Source organism: Micromys minutus (assembly GCF_963924665.1).
Source record: "Micromys minutus genome assembly, chromosome: 11".
In the NCBI taxonomy this organism is placed as follows: Eukaryota; Metazoa; Chordata; class Mammalia; order Rodentia; family Muridae; genus Micromys; species Micromys minutus.
Genome location: NC_137980.1, coordinates 23,009,132 through 23,020,608, shown reverse-complemented (window position 1 = coordinate 23,020,608; position 11,477 = coordinate 23,009,132).

The window sequence follows — 11,477 nt, the reverse complement described above, 5'->3', positions numbered from 1 at the left end:
AAGGACAACATGGCATTATCAGTAGTGACAAGAGTTTGTTGTCTGCAGATGAATTGGATCCCAAAGTAAGGTGCCCTCTGGTGGCTTTTCCTTCAGTCTCTGCTCAATTTTTTGTCAATGCATTTTCTTTACACAGGAACAATTCTGCATCAAAATTTTTGAGATGGGTGTTGGTCTCATCCCTCTACTGGGGGCCATGACTCTCTACTGGAGCTTTTATCTTTAAGTTCCATCTCCCCACTGTTGGACATTTCAGTTAATGTCATTCCCACTGGGTCCTTTGAGCCTCTCATATCCCTGCTGTCTGGGACTTTCTAGTGGTTCTCTTCGCCTCCACCCCACACTGCTGCATATTTCCACTTATTCTCCTGGCCCTTTGGGATTCTCTGCTGTGTTCTCTCCATACCTGATTCTGTCCCCCTTATTTTCATCATTCTTCCCCTTTCCCACTCATACCCCTGCTCCCCTCTGCATCCTGTGACTCTTTTGTTCTTCTTTCTAAGTAGATTGAAGCATCCACACTTGGGCCTTCCCTTTTGTTAGGCTTCCTCTGGTCTGTGAGTTTTATCATGGATATTCTGAACATTTTGGCTAATATCCACTTACAAGTGAGTACATACAATGTATGTCCTTTTGGGTTTGGGTTACCTTACTTAGTATGATATTTTCTAGGTCCTTCCATTTTCTTGCAAATCTCATGGTGTCTTATTTTGAATAGCTGAGAAGTACTCCACTGTGCACATGAATAGAATTTTCTATATTGATTTTTCAATTCAGGGACATACAGTTTTTTTCCAGCCCTGACTATCATAAGTAAGGCTGCTATGAACATGGTGGAGGATGTGTCTTTGTAATATAGTGACATGTTTTTTGGGCATATGCCAAGGAGTGGTATATCTGGCCCTTCAGGTAGAACTAACTATTTCTAGTTTTCTGAGGAACCATCAAATTGGTTTCCAGACCAGTTTATAATCCCACCAGAAATGAAGGATTGTACTTCCTTCTTCACATCCTCACCAGCATTTGTTGTCAACTATTTTTTTTTTTAATTTTGATCTTAGTCATTCTGACTGGTGTAAGGTGGAATCTCAGGGTCATTTTGATTTTCATTTCCCTGATGATTAAGGATGTTGAGCATTTTTAGGTGTTTCTCAACCATTTGAGATTCCTCAGTTAAGAACATATATAGCAGAGAATGGCCTTATCAGGCATCAACAATAGGAGAGGCCCTTGGCCCCGTGAAGGCTCAGTGCCCAAGTGTAGAGGAATGACAGGGCAGGAAGGTGGGATGGAGTGAGTGGGTTGGGGGGGGGACATTGTCATAGAGGCAGAGGAAGGGGGAATGGGATGGGGAATTCCAGAATAAAAACTGGGAAAGGGATAAAATTGAAATGTAAGTAAATAGATTATCCAATAAAAATAAATTAATTAGAAAAGAACTTTGTTTAGTTAAGTAGCCCATTTTAATTGGGTTAATTGGTTTTCTAGAGTTCTTCTTAAGTTCTTTGTATATTTTTGATATTAGGCCTCTATCAGAGGTAGGGTTAATGAAGGTTTTTCTCAGTTTGTAGGTTGCCAATTTGCCCTATTGACAGTGACATTTGCATTATAGAAGCTTTTCAGTTTCATGAGGTCCTATATGTCAATTGTTGATCATAGAGTCTGAACCATTGGTGACTTGTTTATGAAACTTTCCCCTGTGCCAAGGTGTTTGGGGGTCTTTTCCAATTTCTTTTCTATTACATACCGCGTGTCTAGTTTTATGTGAAAGACTTTGATCTATATGTACTTGAGCTTTGTACAAGGTGATAAATATGGATCAATTTGTATTCTTCTACAGGGAGACAGCCAGTTAGATCAACAGCATTTATTGAAGATGCTTTCTTTTTTTCACTGTGTGGACTGAGTTCTTTGTCAAAGATCAAGTGTCTAAAGCTGTGTGGGTTTATTTCTGGGTCTGTAATCCCATTCCATTGACCAACATGTCTGTCTTTATAACAGTGTCATGAGGGTTTTTTTTTTTTTTTTTTGACTTTTTTTTTTTTTTTTAAATCTGAATGGACATGGAATTTATTGCAGGCTTTTGGTACCACTAAATATCCACAAAGACAAAACATGCACTGCATTTCCTATGTATTTATAAAAATACCAAAATAAACTAATAAAACAAGTTTTAAACTGGGCAGCTTACAATTTTAAGCACCAGCAAACAGAGTTTACTTACTTTTGATATTCGAAAATTGTTCCAGGAAAAGAACCTTGAAAATTCAATCATTAGTGTCTTACTTAATAATCATGTGATAATGTTCATGTCAGACTCATTTTCACAAAACCACCTTGTTAAATACTTGTGGCTAATAAGAAGAATCACAATCAAGTAGATCTACACCTGTTTTCTTGTTGAGCTTTACTAATAACATAAGTAGAGGAAGTGTTCTTACTATGAACAAGGCTTTGATCAGCACTTGATCTTTATTGACCCCCCCCTTTTTTTAAATGACTTTATTTTACAAAACAAAGATAAATGTACAGATTTTAAACATTTTTTGCTTAAAATTATACATTTTTGTCAGTACTGTTTTTTCAGATATTAAAATAATTTTTTACACAAAACTATGTGAATATATTTTTTTAGTCAGTACTTGAATTTTTCATGGGCTTGACAGTATGCATAGAAAACCTAATAGTTACAATGAGCGCAAAGTACATGCAAAACAAAACGCAACATGAAAATAGTCAAAGTCTTCTTGTTTTGTAAATATATACTTTTTTGTTTTCTTTATTTCTTGGACTTCATACAGTCTGTGAGTTGTTTCTGGGGGAGTGCAAGCCTCTGGGGTTAGCATCCCACTATCAGTGACTGCATATTATGTCTGTTCTTTTGTGACTGGGTTATCTCACTCAGGATGATCTTCTCTAGATGCAGCCATTTTCTTAAGAATTTGGTTAAGTCATTGTTTCTGGTGGCTGAGTAGTATTCCATTGAATAAATGTACCACAATTTTGTATCCATTCATCTTCTGAAGGACATCTGGGTTCTTTCCAGCTTCTGGCTATTATAAATAGAGCCACTATGAACATTGTGGTGCATATATCTTTGTTGTGTATTAAAGTGTCTCTGGGGTATATGCCCAGAAGTGGAATAGCTGGGTCTTCAGGTAGTATTATATCCAATTTTCTGAGGTATCGCCAGACTGATTTCCAGAGTGGTTGTGTTAGTTTGCAACCCCACCAACAGTGGAGAAGTGTTCCTCTTTCTTCCCAGCCTAGCCAGCATCTGCTGTCATCTGATTTTTGGATCTTGGCCAATCTGACTGGTGCAAGGTGGAATCTCAGGGTTGTTTTGATTTGCATTTCCCTGATGGCTAAGGATGTCGAGCACTTCCTCAGATGTTTTCGGCCATTCGGTGCTTCTCAACTGAGAACGTTTTGTTTAGCTCTGTACCCCATTTTTTAATAGGGTTATTTGATTCTCTGGTGTCTAGCTTTTTGAGTTCCTTGTATACCTTGGATATTAGGCCTCTATCTGATGTGGTGTTGGTAAAGATCTTTTCCCATTCTGTTGGTTGCCGTTTTGTTTTCTTGACGATGTCCTTAGCCTTACAGAAACTTTGCAATCTCATTAAGTCCCATTTGTTAATCTTTGACCTTAGAGCTTGAGCCACTGGTGTTTTGTTCAGGAAATTTTCTCCTGTGCCTATGTGTTCTAAGGTTTTCCCTACTTTCTCATCTAATAGTTTCAGTGTATCTGGTTTAATGTGGAGATCTTTGATCCACTTACACTTGAGCTTTGTACAAGAAGATAAGAAAGGGTCTATTTTCATTCTTTTGCATGCTGAGTGCCAGTTGGACCAGCACCATTTGTTGAATAGGCTGTCCTTTTTCCATTGAATGTTTACTGCTCCTTTGTCAAAAATCAGGTGACCATATACATGAGGGCTCATTTCTGGATCTTCTATTCTATTCCATTGATTCACATGCCTATTTCTGTACCAGTACCATGCAGTTTTCAGCACAATTGCCTTGTAATATAGCTTGAGGTCAGGGATAGTGATTCCCGTGGATGTTTTTTTGTTGTTGAGGATGGATTTAGCTATTCTAGGTCTTTTGTTATTTCATATGAAATTGCACATTGATCTTTCCAGTTCCATGAAGAACTGGGTTGTAATTTTGATGGGGATTGCATTGAATCTGTAGATTGCTTTTGGTAGAATGGCCATTTTTAAGATGTTGATCTTTCCAATCCTTGAGCATAGGAGATCTTTCCATTTTCTGAGATCCTCCTCAATTTCTTTCTTTAGAGGTTTGAAGTTCTTGTTGTACAGGTCCTTCACTTGCTTAGTTAGAGTCACACCAAGGTATTTCATAGTTTTTGTGACGATTGTGAAGGGTACCTTTTCCCTAATTTCTTTCTCCACATGTTTGTCCTTTGAGTAGAGGAAGGCTACTTATTTGTTCAAGTTAATTTTGTATCCAGCCACTTTGTTGAACTTGTTTATCAGCTGTAGAAGTTCTCTGGTGGAATTTTTGGGGTCACTCAAGTACACTATCATGTCATCGGCAAAGAGTGATGTTTTTATCTCTTCCTTTCCGATTTGTATCCCCTTGATCTCCTTTTGCTGCCTAATTGCTCCAGCCAGGACTTCCAGTACTATGTTGAATAGGTAGGGGGAGAGTGGGCAGCCTTGTCGAGTCCCTGATTTTAGTGGGATTGCTTCAAGTTTCTCGCCATTAAGTTTGATGTTGGCTGTTGGTTTGCTGTATATTGCTTTTATTATGTTTACGTATGGACCTTGGATTCCTGTTCTTTCCAGGACTTTTAACATGAAGGGGTGTTGGATTTTGTCAAATGCTTTTTCAGCATCTAGTGAGATGACCATGTGATTTTGATAATTGATGTTGTTTATATGGTGGATTACATTGATGGATTTCCTTATATTAAACTATCCCTGCATCCCAGGGATGAAGCCTACTTGGTCATGATGAATGATCATTTTAATGTGTTCTTGGATTCGGTTTGCAAGGATTTTGTTGAGTATTTTTGCATCAATGTTCATAAGTGAGATTGGTCTGAAGTTCTCCTTCCTTGTAGGGTCTTTGTGTGGTTTAGGTACGAGGGTTATTGTAGCCTCAAAAAATGAGTTAGGTAGTATTCCATCTGATTCTATCTTTTGGAATAGTTTGGAGAGTATTGGTGTTATATCCCCAATAAATGTCTGATAAAATTCTGCACTGAACCCGTCTGGACCTTGGCTTTTTTTGGGTGGGAGACTTTTGATGACTTCTTCTATTTCTTTAGGTGTTATAGGGTTATTTAGATGGTTTACTTGGTCCTGGTTTAACTTTGGGATCTTGTATCTGTCTAGGAATTCGTCCATTTCCTCCAGATTTTCCAATTTTGTGGAGTGTAAGTTTTTGTAGTAGGATCTGATGATTTCTTGAATTTCCTCAGTTTCAGTTGTTATGTCCCTACTTTCCTTTCTGATGTTGTTAATTTGTATACTCTCTCTTTGCCCTCTTGTTAGTCTTGCTAGGGGTTTATCAATCTTGTTGATTTTCTCAAAGAACCACCTCTTGGTTTTGTTGATTTTTTCAATGGTTCTTTTTGATTCTATTTGGTCTATTTCTGCCCTAATTTTGATTATTTCTTGCCGTCTACTCTTTTTGGATATATCTGCTTCCTTCTTTTCTAGGGCTTTTAGCTGTGCTGTCAGGTTGCTTATGTAACCTCTCTCCAGTTTCTTTTTGGAAGCACTTAGGGCTATGAGTTTTCCTCTCAGTACTGCTTTCATTGCATCCCATAGGTTTGGGTATGTTGTGTTTTTGTTTTTGTTGAATTCTACAAAATCCTTAATTCCTTTTTTTATTTCTTCTTTGACCCTGCTATCGTTTAACAGAGCATTGTTTAGTTTCCATGTGTATGTGGGCTTTCTGTTGTGTTTGTTGTTGTTAAAGACCAGCCGTAGACCATGGTGATCTGAGAGGATGCATGGGAGTATTTCAATCTTCTTATATCGATTGAGGCTCACTCTGTGTCCAATTATGTGTTCAATTTTTGAGAAGGTGCCATGGGGTGCTGAGAAGAAGGTGTATTCTTTTACTTTAGGATAATATGTTCTGTATATATCTATTAATTCTAGTTGGTTCAAAGTCTCTGCTAGTTTTGCAGTGTCCTTGTTCAGTTTCTGTTTCCATGATCTGTACATTGGTGAGAGTGGGGTAGTAAAGTCTCTCACTATTATTGTGTGGGGTGAAATGTATTTTTTGAGCTTTAGTAGGATTTCTTTTATTAATGTGGGTGCTTTTTTATTTGGAGCATATATGTTAAGGATTTAGAGTTTCTCCTGATAGTTTTTTCCGGTAATGAGTAAAAAGTGTCCTTCCTTATCTTTTTTGATAACTTTTGGTTGGGAATTTACTTTATTCGATATTAGAATAGCCACTCCAGCTTGCTTCTTGGAGCTATTTGCTTGGAAGTTTTTTTTCCACCCTTTAACTCTGAGATAGTGTCTGTCTTTGTCTCTGAGATGAGTTTCCTGTATGCAGCAAAAGGCTGGATTTTGTTTATGTATCCAGTCTGATAGCCTATGTCTCTTTATTGGGGAGTTGAGTCCATTTATGTTAATAGTTACAAGGAATAGTTGTTTCTGTTTCCTGCCATTATTGCTTTTGTGGGTTGAGTTGTGTCTGTGTCTTTTTCTTCTTTTAGTTTTCTTGTTTAGGAGTTTTCTTGTTTTTACTAGGCTGTATTTTCCCTCATTGTATTGGGTTTTCCACCTATAATTCATTGTAGTGCTGGATTTGTGGTTAGATATTGTGTAAATTTTGATTTGTTTTGAAATATCTTCATCTCTCAATCAATGGTGATTGATAGTTTTGCTGGGTATAGCAGCTTGGGCTGGCACTTGTGTTCTCTTAGGGTGTGCATGATGTCTGTACAGGCTCTTTTAGCTTTCATAGTCTCTTTTGAGAAATCGGGTGTGAGTCTGATTGGCCTGCCTTTATATGTTACCTGACCTTTTTCCCTTACTGCTTTTAGTATTCTTTCTTTACTTTGGGCACTTGATGTTTTTACTATTATGTGTCGGGAGGTATTTCTTTCTGGTCCAACCTATTTGGAGTTCTGAAGGCTTCTTTTATGCTCGTGGTCATCTCATTCTTGAGGGTAGGGAAGTTTTCTTCTATGATTTTGTTGAAGATATTTACTGTGCCTCTTAGTTGATACTCTTCTCCCTCTTCTATTCCTATTATCCTTAGGTTCGGTCTTCTCATTGAGTCCTGGATTTCCTGGACATTTTGGGTTAGGAGCTTTTTGTTTTTTGCATCTTCTCTGGCTGTTTTTTCTATGTTTATAATGTTGTTTTCAGAGATTTTCTCTTCCATCTCTTGTAATCAATTGGAAATGCTTGCTTCTGTGATTCCTGATTTCTTTTTTAGGTGTTCTACCTCTAGGGTTATCTCTTTTTGTGTTTTCTTTATTGTGTCAATTTCCGTTTTAAATTCCCTCTTCCATTCCTTCATCTCTTTGATTCTGTTTTCCTCTAGTTCTTTGAGTTCTTTGAGTGTTTTTCTTGTTTCTTCTTTAAAAGCTTCTGAATCTTTTTGCTTTTCCTCCCATTCTTATTTAAGTATCTCTATCAGCATCTTGAGGTATGATTTCAGGTCTGTGTCTTTTTTTTCTGGAGTTTTTGGAATTCCGATGTTTGCTGTTATGGGAGAGCTGCGTTCTGGTGTTGCCAGGTTGTCTTGGTTTCCTTGGGATATACTCTTTCGCTTTCCTCTTGCCATTTTGTTGTCAGTGATATGTTCTTGCCTTTCCCTTGTATCTGGTCTGTGTCCCTGGATCTCCACTGGTCCAGGTGGCAGATGGGTTGAGCCCTGTTCTATACCTCAGAGTCGCTGAGTTGGAACAGAAGTTCCAAAGTTCTATTCCTGGTCGCTGGATCAGACAGGGCGTGGCAGGGTAAGGGATGGGGTTCACTTTCCGTGTGCACTCTGCAGAGATCTCTCTGCTCCCTGGCAGCCCAGGTCTCCCACCCACCAGTTGCTCAGCCTCTACGAGCCTCTGTTCCGGGTGGCAGATGGGCCAGGCTCCTGTCATGAGGGTTTATCACCATTGCTTTGTAGTACATTTTGAGGCAAGGGATGGCCATTTCCTAAGAAGTTCTTTTATTGTTGGTAATTGTTTTGGCTGTCCTGTGTATTTTGTTTTTTCATATAAAGTTGAAAATTACTTTTTCATGTTTGTGAAGACTTGTGTTAGAATTATAATGGAGATTTCATTGAGTCTGTAGATTTCTTTTGATAATATGGCCAATTTTACTGTGTTTATACTACCAAAACATGTATAAGGGAAAATTTTTCATCTTCTGAAGTCTTTCTTTCTTCAGTGACATGAAGTTCTTGTCATACAGATATTTCCCTTGTTTTGTTAGAGTTACACCAAGATATAATAAATTGCTTGTGGCTATTGTGAAGGTTGTTGCTTCTCTAATTTCTTTCTTAGCTTGTTAATATTTGTATAAAGAAGGCTATTGGTTTGTTGAGTTGATTTTATATCTTGCCATTTTGATGAAGTTGTTTATCAGTTGTAGGAGTTCTCTCAGATCTTTTGGGTTGCTCATATATACTATTTTATCGGTATTTGTGTAATTCTCACTTTTGGGGCTTTGCTGTGATATTAATTCCTTGTGTTTTCTTGTGCATAGTTAACCTCCTCATGTTGGAGTTTCCTCCTGTTATCCTCAGTAGAGCTGGGTTAGTAGAGTAATACTGTTTATAATTGTTTTTGTCATGGAATATCCTGGTTTTTCTATCTATGTTGCTCGAGAGTTTTGATGGATATAGTAGACTGGACTGCCCTATGTGGTTTTTTAGGCTCCAAATGACATGTATCCAAGCTCCACTGCCTTTTAGAGTCTCTGTTGAGAATGTAATTCTTATAGTTCTGCCTTTATATGTTGCATAGCCTCTTTCAGTTACATGTTTTGATATTCTTTCTTTCTTCTGTACATTTAGTGTTTTATTATTATGTGGTGGGAGGGTTATCTTGTCTGGTCACGTCTCCTTGGTGTTCTGTAGGTTTCTTGTTCATTTATAGCCATCTCTTTGTTTAGATTAGCTATGTTCTTGTCTATGATTTTGTAGACTTTTTTGGCCCTCTGCATTGAGAATCTTCACCTTCTATTCCTAAAATTCTTAAGTTTGGTCTTTTTATTGTGTTGCAGATATCCTGGATGTTTTTGGTTAGGAACATTTTAAACTTTGTATTTTCTTTGACTGATATGTTGATATCTCCTACAGTATCATCTATGCCCGAGATTCTCTCTTTGATCCTTTTTTTATTTTAAAATGATGCTTGCATCTACAACTTTTGATTTCTTTTATAACTTTTTATTTCCAGAGTTGCCTCCTTTGTGATTTCATTATTGTTTTTTTTTTTTTTATTTTTGGTATTGGACCATTTTGTCTTACTTTCAGGGATTTATTTGTTTCCTCCTTAAGAGCTTCTACCTGTTTGTGTGTGTGTTTTTTAAATTTCTTTATGGGTGTTATTTATATTCTCTTTAAAGGCCTCTATCATGTTCATGGGATGAAATTTTATTTCATAATTGTGCTCTATAGGTGTGTTAAGGTATTCAGGGCTTGGTGTGGTAGGAGAACTGGTTTTTGATGGTGCCAATTTACATTACCTTTTGTTGCTTCTGTTTTTGGATTTGTCTTTTGCCATTTATTTATCTATGGTGTTAACTGACCTGGATGTCTTTAATTAGACCAGGCCTCCTTGGAGGCAGGTAGAGCTTTGTGACTTTGCTTCAATATTGCCTTCTGGAAAGCAGTCAGCGTTGTCTTTGGTTAGGGCTATCCTTCTGTTTCCATGATTTATGCAAGATTCCTGTGTCTCTGTGTTCCTGGTTAGAGAAGACCTCCTGGGAGACTTGCTGGCTTTGGGGTTTATGACAGGAATGTGAATCTTTTATGGGTTCAGGTGGAGGTATAGATTGGAAGGACAATGAGGCTCATGTAGAGTGGGATAGAGTCCATGTGTGCTTGGTTCTTGGTGTTTGGGGGTCTCAGTGTTTGGGGGTCCCAGCTGGTGTGGGTATTGGGAAGGGTGCCTCACCTATGCTTCTTGTTATGGAAGACCTCTTGTAAGACAGATGGACTGTGCAGGGTTGGAGGTACACCCTTTTTTCATGTATCCAGACACTATAGAATATTGAGATGTCTTTTTTTTGGTATTTTTATTAGCATGGTTCAGGATATGGGACAATGAAACTTGGAAGGGAATATAGCAATCTTTAACACAAGCTGGAATTAATGGTTTGAGAGATTTAAATGGACAACTTGGAAAAATCAACTCTATCCAGCAAACCTACATAGCTAAGTACTTTGAATCTTACTGAAGTAACATGTCATGCCAATTATGACCTATTGTTTGAAAAATCATATTTATAGTCAAGTAATAACCAGTAAGATATTGTTTAAACTAATAATTAATAAGATTAAGTGGGATGTTTATTTTCTACATAAATCAGGGTAATTATAATTGATGGAGATGTTCATCATTTGTAATGATGAAGTTATGCTTTTTGGTACATAGATATACAATGACCATCACATTGCTTTGCAAATATCTGTGGTTAATCAATGAGACCTTTGGTATTGCATATCTCAGTTATGGAAGAAGACATCTTCCCATTTGTGTGAAGTGATGACTGCAGATTCTCATAACTACTTCAGTGCTTTGACTAAATTTTGCCTCTGTGCTGTATCTCACCACCTTTTAAGTGTTTTAAAAAACAATAAATTGCATCCAACTAACGGGAAACAAATAGTACAAGAATGTTTCACCAACAAAGATAAAAACCACTAATACATCTAGTATTATTCTACAAAATGAAAAGGGGATAGAGGCTATCACAGGTTTCCCAAGGCACAAACATGGCATCAGAGGACTGATATCAACAAGAAAGAATGAAACAACAAACCTGAAGGTATAAAATAATGGCTGATAAACATATGAGCAAAATTTTATTTTAAATACTCATCAAGTATTGTATTGATTATGTTAATATTGCCAGCTAACAGAATAACCTACAGGGAAAGAAGAAACCAAAGCTTTCCTTGATAATCAGGAAGGGCACTCTGGTGTGTGGTGTGCATTTTTTTCACCATGGCAAGACAATTTCAAGTTTTACACATAAAGAGAAAGAAAGTTCAAGTAACACTTTTTGTGTTTGAAGAAACAGGGAGTTTGTCTTTGTAGAAAACTACATGGAGGCTCATATCCTAATTTTGGCAAGAGAAAATTTCACATCACTGAAGAATCTAAATGTTTGATTAGTTGGCTTCATATAATGAGTACTTTATGGATCCCAGCCCAATGCTCATGCAAACCAGCTGACATGCTAAGAACTGCCACAGCTCAGGATGGCATTTCCATAGAAGCACAATGGAATTCAGAGTTTGTCTCC